This window comes from Salvia miltiorrhiza, unplaced genomic scaffold (assembly GCF_028751815.1).
Source record: "Salvia miltiorrhiza cultivar Shanhuang (shh) unplaced genomic scaffold, IMPLAD_Smil_shh original_scaffold_441:::fragment_1, whole genome shotgun sequence".
Taxonomy (NCBI): Eukaryota; Viridiplantae; Streptophyta; class Magnoliopsida; order Lamiales; family Lamiaceae; genus Salvia; species Salvia miltiorrhiza.
In genome coordinates this window covers 343,964-357,987 of record NW_026651548.1, presented here as the reverse complement: position 1 = coordinate 357,987, position 14,024 = coordinate 343,964, and the positions used below count along the sequence as shown (strand labels likewise).

At 39.1% G+C, this 14,024-nt stretch overlaps 1 long non-coding RNA gene across 1 annotated transcript; it reads left to right on the top strand.

The window, feature by feature from the left end:
• Positions 1-9,314: 9,314 nt before the first annotated feature.
• Positions 9,315-12,420, top strand: LOC131004605 (uncharacterized). The gene is made up of 2 exons (XR_009095073.1): positions 9,315-9,851; positions 11,586-12,420. It is a non-coding gene; the product is annotated as an uncharacterized LOC131004605 (long non-coding RNA).
• Positions 12,421-14,024: the final 1,604 nt, after the last annotated feature.

Genomic DNA, 14,024 nt, shown 5'->3' with positions numbered 1-14,024 from the left:
GCAGATCTATTCGCTCTCATCTCGTCTAATTAACCGATTAGAAAGTTAAACTTTCCATTAGGCATGTATTTGAGTCACGGGTCAACAAGAATTGACTATGCTCAAATTCTAATTTCACTAAAAATTTCGGCATGACCTATTCATATATAATGTCAGCCACGAGATTTCAACGCGTGAATCTCACTACGTGAACTCGTCTCTCGACTCAAAACTTAACATCTTGACATCTTTTCAACGCAAACCAAACAATTCAAAATCATCAAAACTCTTTATCAGTAAACTATCATTTATACTCGACACCAATTGTTCGAGTGTCAGATACCAACATTTATGTGCGTTAATCATAACTCTCACAACTCACACCATTTAGTCATATCGTATCATCCATCAAAACAAATATAATCAAGTTGTTTTCTAGAAAGTTTTGCTGTTTTTGTGTCATCTTTAAAAATTCATAACAACCAACTCAATAATCATAAACTCTCATATCAATTGATCTCAAAAACTTCATGAAGTGTAGTTCACTCTAAAAATGGTAGTTAACCAAAAAGGTTAAAGGTTTTTGGAGATATTGCTCTTTTAGTGCAGGCTGTCAAAGATTGACAGTTTCTGCCAATTTTGTTTAGGCCATTAGAAACCAAGGCAAACCTTAATAAAATTCCATCAAATTTAATCAGCCAAAACTAAAGGTATCCTTGAAGATTTGGTTAAAATTTCACAAGAGAAAACGTTCATATGATCTGCCAAATAAACAATGAAACTCATACACTTTTACTGTTGGAAAAATATGACAGCAGAACAGGGCATTTTTGAAATAATAAACTGCTCTGTTTCAGAGGTCATAAAAATCGAAATCTTATGTTTTTAGAAAAGTATTGAAGTATAGTTTCGTTTAAAAAAAACGGTGATGCAAAATCCTTCATGGATTAATAGATATAAACGTTTTTGTGAAGTCTACCAATAGTTGACAGATTCTGTCAAGGATTTTTCAAAATATCTTTAAAATAGCAAACATCATCCAAAAGACATGAAATTTTGCAGAAACGAAATACACATATCATAGATAAACATACTAAAATTTCAGAGCCATCAAGCAATGAAAACTCATCGAAACATAAGCTTGAAACTGCTGTAAAATTTTGACAGAATTCCAGTTTTAATTTCGTTCAACAATTATCATCCATAAATTGTAAATCAATTAGCATGCTCATGTGATATCGTAGAACACATATACGCAATAATATTCATTATGCAACGTCTCAAACTTCACGAATTTAAATAATCATACTCTAAAAATTTATACAATTTTCGTGCTTGGAAAAATACGAATTTAATATATATCGATTCTAGCATACCCCTAAGCACAAATATCAAGTCAAAACGATCAAACAAAAATCGAAAGACAAGCTAATATGTGAAAAACGGGGCTGCCCTCATGGGTTTCATAGCTACGGTTCGTTCCGTTCTTACTCCCTTCATTAAACATGCTCAACATCTACCCAAGAACAACATACTAAAATTTCACGACGATCCGACGTCGTTTCAAAATAAAGTCGAGAATCGACGTTTTTCGACGTCGACGAAAATCGAAAAGAAAACCATCAAAACGTAGGTAGAGATGTTACCTACTTAAATACGTGATCGAAAAGATGATCGGGGCTCGTCTCGGCACTCAAATCGGAGGTCAAAAGCTCCAACTCCTCAACAATGGTGTTATGCGTGAGTTTAGTGTGTGTTTTAGGTGTTGTGTGTGTGAGTTAAAAGTGTTTGGCTGAAACAAACGTGTAATATGTGTGAGTGAGTGAGTTTGGGCGGTTGGGGGGGTGGTTAGGGGTAGGGTAGGTTAGATATTTAGGATATTAACCCGTTAGTCGTTAAATATCTCGTTTCATCTCGTTTTAACGACTAACTACCCATATTATTCGTTACTCGCCCTCTCAACCTCTACTCACTTTCATTACACTCGTAATTCTATATAAATATAGAAAATACAAGCTCGTTCTCGAAATTCTGATAAACGAGCTCGGTTCGTTTATCGAGAAATCCCGATTTACTATTCACTCATCGTCCAAAAATAAAAACTTTCATTATTGGACTCGTATCGAAAAACTAAGAATATTTCTCGACGAGTTGCACGTAAGATTTTGAAAGTCGACAAAAAGACGAAATAGCCGTATTTTACTATTCATCGTCAAAAAGTCAAAAATTTCAAAAACGTCTTAACGGACTCAGATTTCACTTCCGAGTTCACCGTTCTCATTCAAATAATTATCTAGAATTATTTGAATACTCAAACTCAAATACGGATATAAAATCCCACATCATTCTCACATCATCAAAAGAACATCTCAACATCTTTAAAATAATAAGAAAACTTCATATAACTCCTCATCTGTTTACAAAGTAAATCAAACAAGGGATCTAAACCCTAATTACTCAAACTTAAGCAATTAAACACGTCATCAAAAGCCCGGGTATTACACTAACGCTCGGCTGAGCGACTCAGTGTAAGACAATCTTCCATGGCTTGCCAAAGCCATCCTAATCTCGTGCCTCAGTCCGGCACAAAACTTTTCAGCCATCTTCTCATCTGTGTCAACTTGTTCCGGCGCATATCTAGACATATCGCAGAACATCCTGTCGTATTGAGTTACCGACATCTTCCCTTGTTTTAGATTGTAAAATTCAGCCTCCTTTTTCTTGCGGTAGCTCTTGGGTATATACTTGTCATATATACCGGCTTTGAATTGTTCCCAAGTCAGGTTTTCTAACTGCTCTGCTGTCATCGTTTTCATCCTTGCTTCCCACCAGAAATCAGCTGACCCAGTCAACTGAAAGGACATACAAGTCAGACGTTCTTGGTCGGTGCAACGCAGGAAATTGAAAATGCGTTCAATAGCGCGAACCCAAGTTTCAGCTTCTGTCGGGTCTCCTGTCCCGTTGAAGGTAGGTGGGTTCTGTCGTAAGAATAATTCTTCAATCCGTCGTTCTGGCTGAACAGGTGGTTGAACTATTTCGGGTTCTGGTTCTGGCCCTGTTTCTGGGCCTCTTCTTTCATTTCGGGGAATCCTGCCCCCTCCTCTTGGTTGTTCTCGTTTTGGCGGCATTCTATTAGGTCAAAACACAAGTTGTCAGCGCATTAAAATACAATAAGGACATACTATCATTTCTATGGTTACTCCTTAACTCATCGAGTTCTGCTCTTGCTAAAACTTAAGCGAATATATAAATAAAACATAGCGGGATGACTTGCCGCGAAAGACCAATAAGGTCACCATATATAACATAGGAAAATTGCCTCAATGAGGACTTTACATCATCATAAAAGTCTAGATTCAAAGATCTATTTAAGTACCACACATGATGAACTGGCTACCTAGCGAAGCCATCACAAAAAGTACTCAGTCACGGAACGCCCCAAGGTTTCACGTCTCCGTACTTAATACTAGTCAAAATAACTAAGCCAACATAGGGGCATACGAAAACATCGAAATGATCATCGTTTTCGAAATATACAAATAAGATCCTACTAAATGCACAAGAGATTGTTTGTATGCATTACGTGCTTGACCCTTGGGTTGAAGCATACGTGTTTGACTGATTTAATCTGATGAGTATCTGTTTGTCCTTGGGTCACAAAAAATCTACCAACAGCTAGTAGATCGCAATTATTCAAATCAAAAATGGCAATTAGGCAAAGTGTTTCAATAATTTGCCAAACAATTGAAAATGAATAACCATAGGATAGAAATGAATTGACTGTAAGGTCGAAACGAAATGACCTAATAGTCTGAACTCGTTTGGCTTTTCAGATGAAGGTTTAAAATATATAGGTTTAAAGACCCATATATGACGACTACTGAGATTTTGGCCATGTGGACTGGCCAGGTCCGACACAACTACTTCTCAGTCATTCGGAAATACTTTTCCGAACTTGGCAACTCTTGTTCCTTGGCTGCAAAAGGTATATTTGGTCTAAAATCACCACTTTCTTCTTAATATCTTGAACATGTCCTTGAGAATATTCTAGAGCTTCTCAAACTTGGAGTCTACCTCCTAGTTTAATGCAATCCTTAAACATCTTCTATAGGCGAAATAAGGTAGGCTCGACCTTACTCAACAATGTTCCTCTATATGATCTTAATGTATAGTACTTCTAGTACTTAGTGTTTCTTCACATAGCGCTTGAATGCAACCATATAATTTGAAGCACTCTTTCATTTTATTGAAAAAAATCGTTTGAATCATCACACATTCAATAAGGAAATAGCTTTTGCTCATCTGAGCACCTTTATAGGGTATGTGTCTCCATGTGTAATGCTAAGTCATAAAATGACCTTAGTCAATGCTCTCATTGCGGCTACCAGACTAAATGCATAATCCAAGACGTTCTAACTGAGGCGATGTCCTCGATAGGTTAAGGTATATATATTTATATTGAGTATATCCTTAAGGTCTCATTAGAATCTTAATTCTTTTGTTTCAGCATTGATCCACTGTCGGCGCTTCTAGCTATTATTAAACTCTAAACCATCTTCGAGAACTTCTCTCGTCTTACACACTTGCGTAAACTTTTATGATCAATCATAATGGTTGGTAACTACTAGTACCCATATCACATCTCGTCTTTCTAATTCGTAGTAAGTGATCGTAATCAATAGGGATTCTCAGTCATGTCCTTATCTATTGCGATAGGTACTGTAAGTAGAATGGTTCCGAATATCTGAAACTATAAGCTGATAGCTTTAATCGTAATATTATAACATCATATACAAAGCATTTTGACCCCTCGTAAGTCTAACTCTGAAGTTCATACATGAATCATGAAGGTTATCCTCAAGCCATAGCTAGTGATAATCGAGGCTAGAAGCGAGTCTCAGCTTATTAGGAATTAGCTAACTGATTACATCAGTCGCACTCATCACTTATAATCAATATTGTACTTAAACTATCATCGAAGGCAATAGTCGATTAGGTGTTCCGTCTCGCGTGAACAATCTGAATGAAGAACTATGCCTGCTTCAGTGATTCGTGCGTGGCACTCTGCTTGCACTGCTTTCATTGAATTCTCTTCCTCTTTCTTAGCTCTTCACCATGGCTATAGTGAAATATAACTGAGTTTCTAGCTTCTATTGTTCTTCTCGTAACAGTGATCATGCATTCTTAACGCATCTAAGTTCATTGAGATATCTAATCAATCAATAAAGCATAAAACTTGAATGTAAGCATCAGTACATTCATATAGAACGTGAACTTCTCAATGTTTTAAAATCATTACCACCTTCTTTCTTGCTGAGCATGACGATGTGATGAAGTGATGAGCTTTGGTCGACTGACTCTTTCATAGCAGTGATCATACTAGAAAAATTGGTTAACTCTAGGGTTCAGAGCAAATAAACTGCTCTGATACCACTCTGTCACGACCGGACCTAATTAAGGATAATTAAGTCGGGGAAACCGTGACTAATGGAGGGAGATTAGAAGCGAGGTAGAAAGGGGAATAATCAAACAAGAAAGGATCGCATTTCATCATTGTTAACAACATGGATATTTATAATATAACGGAGTTTTAGTCGTATAGACTCAAATAACTAGTAAGTTCAGATAACTCTGACTTAGCCAAAATAACATAAAACTTCTGAGTACGCAGCGGAATAAGGTTCTGATTACATGTATGAAGACATGTAACCCTAGAGTCTTTCATAGCATATAATATTGCGACAAAAGAGGATTCCACTCGTCACTTCATCACCATCGTCTACTGCTCAACCTGCACATTTAGAAATACATGCAGGGCTGAGTACAAAGGTACTCAGTGGGCACATATGCCTACTATGAAATATAACATGCTTCGTAAAAATTTAAATTGTCATGCCATCATAAACAGTACATCAAGGGGTTTTTCGCTAAAAAGGCCCAAGCTTACTAAATTCAGTTGTGATTCTTAAAGTTCGACTGATCAGTCTAAGTTCTCTTGTATTTTATCATATCTGAAGCTTGTGTGCCGGAGAGGTGGCCACCTCTCACGGTCACTTGACCGGCCAACCCCCTAGATGACTCACGGTCACTGGTGTACACTAGCCCTGGCAGGATAGCTATCAACTGCTCAGGACCCGAATTTGATTACATAACTGGCAAAGCCACATCAGATAGATATCATACCAAACATTGAAACATTTATGGCAAGACAACAGTTGAAATAATTTTCAGTTCAATGATTTTGCAATGAAATAACTGTTCAAACATAACATTAAACTCATTTGATATATATATGAAAGTAATGCCCACCTGATAGAAAAGCTTTGCTACAGATTAGTGACTCCTTGACGAGCTCTTATTCTTGCGCTCGACCTTTAATCCGAGAAAATAACGTAAGACTTTAAATCGAGGGAAAATTCTCAATTAAATGAGAATGCGTAATTTAACTACGCATGAATCTCGTATGCATGAACTATTATTCTGAGATAATAATCAGGGAATTTCTATTGTTAATCCAGATTATCGGATTTAAACAAAAGCTAAGTCTCGTCTCATGAAGCCGGATAATTAACAAAAATCAATCCAATCTCTTAGGGTGTTCTAATCCGCCAATTAAATAAATCTCGCTCGCTATAGCTGAATAAAAGGCAGTTAAACTGAACATTCGACATATGATCACGTAAGAATTAATCAGGCTTAACGAATATGAATGGAAATAATAATATAATTTCAAATAATTAAAAGGCTCAACATAAGGCAGCCTAATAATTAATTAAGTAGAAGTGGGCTTGAATAATTAACATGAGAGGCCCAATTGAAATAATTCATCGGCTCAAGTAATTAAATAAATCCTGGCCCAATAAATAAATAATTTGATTAGCTGGGCTCAATTAAATAAATCAAACGAGGCCCAACGAAGATAATATAACAGCCCAATAAAATAGATGGGCTTCAATTTAAATAAATTCGGCCCAAAGAAATAATGTAATAGAGGCCCATCTGAGTAAAATAAATAAGGCCCAACTGAAATAATATAACAAAGGCCCAATGAATTAAACTAAAGCCCAATTAAAATAGAATGCAGTTGGGCTTTCATTAGTAAACTCGGCCCAAAGAGACACAATAAAGGCCTACATGAAAATAAATACAACAAGGCCCAAAGAAAATAAATAGAAGGCCCAATTTTCGGCCCAAATATTAAATAAAGCCCATACAAATCAAAACAACAAATAAAGTCAAAGCCCATTTCTCTCTCTCTCACTATCGGTCTCTCTCTCTTCACCAAAACAGACGACCCCCCTTTTTTTTTTCTTCTCAAAGCAGACGCCCTTCTCTCTCTATTTCTCCCTCTCGCTCCGCCTCTAACCGGCCTCAGCCGAGGCGCCTGCCACCGCAGCTCCGGAGCCCGTCGAGGTCGACGCTTCGCCGCTTCTCCTCGTCAACGTCAATCCCTCAACGTCCTTCTTATCCTCTCCGAAACAGAGCTGTCACTCTCCCCTCCCAATTTAGAAATCGCCGCCGTCGCCGCTGCCCATGGAAGGACGGCGAACGGTCGCCGGTCGTTGCTCTGCCTGACTCGGACACTCCCTTCGCCCATCTCCTCTCGGCTTCAAACGTTCATCTCTCCCTCGAATCTATTGAAGGAACGAAGAAGAAGCCCTAATTTCTCCATCATCTGAATCTGCCACCTCCACTTTCAAAATCCGGCGAACGGCCGTTGCCGGTGAGTGAGGCCGCCCCTCCTTCGTCTGTCGACCTCTCCTCTCTGAACTCAGTTCTGGTCGAGCACTAGTCCCCTCAGCCCACTCTCAATCTCGTCGTTGCTGCTGCGTTCCTCCAGTGAGCAGGTAAAAGTTCGACGCCTCCGTCGATTCCCCGAGCCCCGACGCCGCTGCTGCTACTGGAAGGCCGGCTTCGCCGTGCCGCTGCACTCCAGAATCGGCGAGATTCGCCGCTGAGGTCGGGAGTCTTCTACCCTTCACCGCTCGACGCCGTCGCCTGGGAGCGCCGCCGGCCGCTGTTGTTAACAGCAAGAGTCCGGCAGTCGCCTCTTCCGGAGCCGCCGTCGCCGTGAGTCGCAGAGCTCCGACAGTCCAGTACCACTCATCCTAAAGCTAAGTTCTGTAGTCTCGTTTGTTTTCGTTTACGCGATTGGTGTCGAGGAGTATGCATATTGATTCAGTTGAGTGAGAAAAGTCAGTGCTAACATCTAACAGTGTGAGGATGTCATAGCTAAAATTGTCCGATCACGAGCTAGGGTGTATCCTTTCTTATTAAACTGTGGAGCCTATTTTCATGTGTATACTGATCATACTTGGATGGAGAATATGCATTATAGGACATAGCATATTGAGCTCAGTAAATACCTCGAATGTGATCGAATTGATTGCTTGTTGTTGAATCGAATGAAGTGTGAAATAACTGAAATGAATTTGAAGGTGCTGTTGTTTTAATAAATGCAGGTGAATAAAGGAGGAATTGGGGAAAATTTAGCCAAGACTTACCTCCTTTGAAGTTGGCAGCAGTTTTACAAACTCTATCTCTTTCCTTCAAATTTTCTGGTTTCTGGTGTCAAAGGAAATGAGTGAAGGGAGTTTACTGACTGAAATGTTAAAGGACATGGAGGGAGTAAGTGGGAAGTTTGGTGGAGTGGAGAGCTAAGTGGAGGATGAAGGAATTATTGGCGTTGTAATGGTGGCAAAATGAAGTGGAGTTGGTGGCAAAATGATGTGGGGAGCAAAGGTAGTGGAAAGAAAAAGAAAGAAGAAAAAAATATATAGTATAGGATTAATGATGTATTTTCTATGTCTTGGTGATTCTGTAACTGTAAAGTGGATCGCGTGCTCATATCTGCTTGGTACTGTTTATTTAAATAAATCTCGATTTCGACATGTGATATCTCGCTAAAATCGATAAGTTATAAAATGAATCTAAATTAAATCCGTAGATTTAATTCGTTTGTTTTTTTAATATTTAAATTAAATCCGCAGATTTAATTAACTCACGAGTCAGAAATAATCCACGACTTGAGTAAAAATAAAATCTAATTCCATCTCGCTTAAAAATAATAACGTGACTTTGCTAAGTCAGTTATAACTCTGAAATAATATCATTGACTGCTTTAATAATATGAATTCAGGATCATAAGCTGAATTCATATCAGGATAATAACCGTTTTCATTTACTGATGAACAAAAATAAACACTCATTACTGGATTTAAAATATATAAAAGAGCGGGTCACTACAGAAATTTATTTCATTTGATCCAGTGGCCTCTGTTAGGTCCCGGGGGTCTCGAATAGGTGTATGGGGGGGAATACATGTAATACCCCGTTTCCTCGAGCTAAATTTAAAATTTATTTTCGAACTTAGAAGTAAGATGATTCACGCCGGATATAAAGAAAATGAATTTATTTTTAATTCCAACAAAAATAATGTACAAAAACATTTGTAAATTTAGTTATTGAATTAATATGCATTGCATATTTATTTAATTTAACATTTAGCATCTACACGAGCTATTTGTTTAAACGAACACTGAACGATTATTACAGTTTTCATAGTACAAACCGGAAGACTTTTTATTATATTTTTATTTCACTTTCACTCACACTTTTCACTCTCCCCACTCACACTTTTCACTCCCACCCACTCACACTTTTCACTTCCACTCACCCTTTCCACTCTCCCCACTCACACGATACCTTGCCCCCCTTTCCCTTCCACTCACCATTTCTCCTACATACCAAGGAACTAAGTGCGGAGCTACACCCACAGAAGTTCAGCTATACCACACGGACTCCACAAACTCAGCTGAAAGCTCTAAAGACTTCATCTACAAATCACTCTGCCCATTTTACCTCCATTCACGGTTAGCACCCCAAATTCAGTTTCAGTGATTTCCTCCAGTACTCAAACCTCTAATGTACAGCAGACAACAATTCATGTTTTTGTGTATGCACGTCACTTACTCTCACTTATAAATTGAATGAAGACTTTTGAACAAAGCATTCATATACATGTGCATACCATCTGTGTTTATATACTACATATGAAACATGTTTTTCTTTAATAAAATGAAAAGAAAGGATTTAGTCTTGAAGCCCTGTTTTAAATCTTTGGTCTTGAGCGAATGGGAAGGGCGCCGGTGGCAGCCCGCCTCATCTGCTGCTGCTGTCGACGGTGGCGTGGTGGCTGCGACGCCGAGGGTGGCGCGGCTTGTCGCTGCTGCTCCTCCGGCGAGCACCACGGAGGGCGGCTGTTACCAGCCGAAGAGAGAAAGGCAGAGAGGGCGATGGAAGAGAGGTGTGCTGACGGTGGTGGCGTGGAGCCACTGACCGCGGCTGCCGAACCTAGAACAGGGGGAGTTGAGAGAGCTGGGGTTGAGAATCGAGGGAGGACGGAAGAGGGAGGATTGGCGACGGCGGCGGTGGCTTGATGCTCCTGCTTCACGTCGATTCAGAGAGAGTCGGAGTCACCGGTCGGCGGCAGCTTTTGTTGTTGCGTCGCCGGAGAATAGAGAGAGTATGAGGGATGGCGTCTGTGGGTGTTGGTGCGATGAGGGAGATGAGAGAGGGGAGAGCCGAGCGTCGTCAGCGGCTGCCGCTGTTGCTCCGGCAAGCTTCGGCGGCGATGGTGGCGGCATGAAGCTGCTGCCGTCGGCCAGAGTTGAGCAAGGGCTCGGCGAGCCTGAATCCGAGAGGGAGACAGAGACGGTGGTTGGTTCCAGATGCTGCGGCTGTCGGGTTGTGCAGGTAGAGGGAAAACGAGGGAGAGGGAGAGGTCCAGTCGCCGGCTCTTCGCCGGAGGAAGGCTGCGGCGGCGGGTTGGCGTGAACCGTGAGAGAGAGAGAGAGAGAGGTTCAGCTTTTGTGTGAGTGTGTGCGTGTGTTTTTCGTGAAGAAGAGTGAGCGGCGTGAGTTTGAGGAAGAATAGATGTAGGTTTTGGTTATTGGGCTTGAAAGTTGGGTTTGGGTGATGGGCTCTCATTTGGGCCGATTTATTTCAATGATTTGGGCCGAGTATTTGGGCCGATTTTTTTGTGAGTGATGGGCCGATTTTTAAATAGATTTGGGCTGCGATTTTTAAAAGCCTGGGCCGATTTTAATTTTATTTAGCTGGGCTCGATTTATTTTATTCAGTTTGGGCCATTCCTATTTTATTGAGTTGGGCCTCATCTTTTAAATTTATATGGGCTATTATTTATTTAAGCATGGGCCCTATTTCATCTATTTAAATGGTTTCCTATTTTAATTAATTGAACTATTAATTAGTTTAATTAATTTATTTCAAAGACTAGTTTTCATAATAATATTAAATTATTATTATGTGCATATTTTAAGTAAATTACTTATTATATGTTAAGCATGACATGAAATTGCATTTTTACTTGCAATAAAAGTATTTAATTGGTTTTAATTATAATTCCAATTATTAAAGAAATATGAGTAAGAATATTGTTGGTGTTCTTAACTCAAGAGAAATGTTTTCAATTATTTATTCATTAAATTTTGAAAACCCGGCTAAGTGAATCATAGAATATTAAGCAACTCACCGTGACTTAAGATTAGATTCAAGGAGACCTATTGAGAATAGATTTCTTGTAGGCTTTGAGCATCAGAAGGATTAGCACTGCTATTCCGATTCAGAGATAAGGTTAAACGACAGGCTTTGCCTATTCAGGTGGGCATTACTTTCATATATATCAAATGAGTTTAAATGTTACGTTCAAGCAAGTTATTTCATGACTAAATTAATTGAAGTTATTTCAAATATTGTCTTGCCATAAAATATTTAAATTTCAGTATGATATCTATCTGATGTGACTTTTATTATGCAATCGAATTCGGGTCCTGAGCAGTTGATAGCTATCCTGCCAGGGCTAGTGTACACCAGTGACCGTGAGTCATCTAGCGGGTTGGCCGGTCAAGTGACCGTGAGAGGTGGCCACCTCTCCGGCACAAAGTTCCAGATATGATAGATTACAAGAGAACTTAGACTGCAGTCGAACTTTAAGAATCACAAATGAATTTAGTAAGCTTGGGCCTTTTAGCGAAAAACTCCCTTGCTGTACTGTTTAATTATGGCATGACAATTTACAGTTTTGAAGCATGTATTTTATACTTAGGCATACGTGCCCACTGAGTACTTTTGTACTCAAGCCCTGCATATATTTCTAAATGTGCAGGTTGAGCAGCTGCCGATGGTGATGAAGTGACGAGCGGGATTCTTTTGTCTTATTATGTATTAATGAACTCTAGGGTTACATGTCTTCATACATGTAATCAGAATCATATTCCGCTGCGTACTCAGAAGTTTTATGTTTATTTGGCTAAGTCAGAGATATCTGAACTTATTAGTTATTTGAGTCTATACGACTAAACTTCTGTTATATTATAAATATTCCTTTTATTAAATGATGAAATGTGATCCTTTCTTGTTGGATTATTCCCCTTTCTACCCCGCTTCTAATCTCCCTCCATTAGTCACGGTTTCCCCGGCTTAATTATCCTTAATTAGGACCGGTCGTGACAGAGTGGTATCAGAGCAGTTCATTTGCTCTGAACCCTAGAGTTAGCCCATTTTTCTAGTATGATCACTAGTATATACGAGTCAGTCAACCAAAGCTCATCACTTCATCACATCATCATGCTCAGCAAGAAAGAAGGTGGTAATGATTTTAAACCATTGAGAAGTTCACGTTTTATAAGAATGTACTGATGCTTACATTCAAGTTTTATGCTTTATTGATTGATTAGATATCTCAATAAACTTAGATGCGTTAAGAATGCATGATCACTGTTACGAGAAGAACAATAGAAGCTAGAAACTCAGTTATATTTCACTATAGCCATGGTGAAGAGCTAAGAAAGAGGAAGAGAATCCAATGAAAGTAGTGCAAGCGGAGTGCCACGCACGAATCACTGACGCAGGCATTGTTCTTCATTCAGGTTGTTCACGCGAGACGGAACACCTAATCGACTATTGCCTTATTCAATGATAGTTTAAGTGTGATATTGCTTATAGCGATGAGTGTGACTTATGTAATCAGTTAGCTAATCCCTAACAAGTTGAGACTCACTTCTAGCCTCGATTATCACTAGCTATGGCTTGAGGATAACCTTCATGATTCATGTATGAACTTCAGAGTTAGACTTACGAAGGGTCAAAATGCTTTGTATATGATGTTATAATATTACGATTAAAGCTATCAGCTTATAGTTTCAGATATTCGGAACCATTCTACTTACAGTACCTATCGCAATAGATAAGGACATGACTGAGAATCCCTATTGATTACGATCACCTACTACGAATTGGAAAGACGAGATGTGATATGGGTACTAACAGTTACCAACCATTATGATTGATCATAAAAGTTTACGCAAGTGTGTAAGACGAGAGAAGTTCTCGAAGATGGTTTAGAGTTTAATAATAGCTAGAAGCACCGACAGTAGATCAATGCTGAAACAAATGAATTAAGATTCTAATGAGACCCTAAGGATATACTCAAGATAAGTATATATACCTTAACCTATCGAGGACATCGCCTCAGTTAGAACGTCTTGGATTATGCATTTAGTCTGGTAGCCGCAATGAGAGCATTGACTAAGGTCATTCCATTAGCATTACACATGGAGACACATATCCTATAAAGGTGCTCAGATGAGCAAAAGCTATTTCCTTATTGAACGCGTGATGATTCAGACGGTCTTTTGCAATAACACGGAAGAGTGCTTCAAATTATATGGTTGCATTTCAAGCGCTATGTAAAGGAACACTAAGTACTAGAAGTACTACATTAAGATCATATAGAGGAACATTGTTGAGTAAGGTCGAGCCTACCTTATTTCGCCTATAGAAGATGTTTAAGGATTGCACTAAACTAGGAGGCAGACTCCAAGTTTGAGAAGCTCTAGAATATTTTCAAGGACATGTTCAAGATATTAAAAAGAAAGTGGTGATTTTAGACCAAATATACCTTTTGCAGCCAAGGAACAAGAGTTGCCAAGTTTGGAAAAGTATTTCCGAGTGACTGAGAAGTA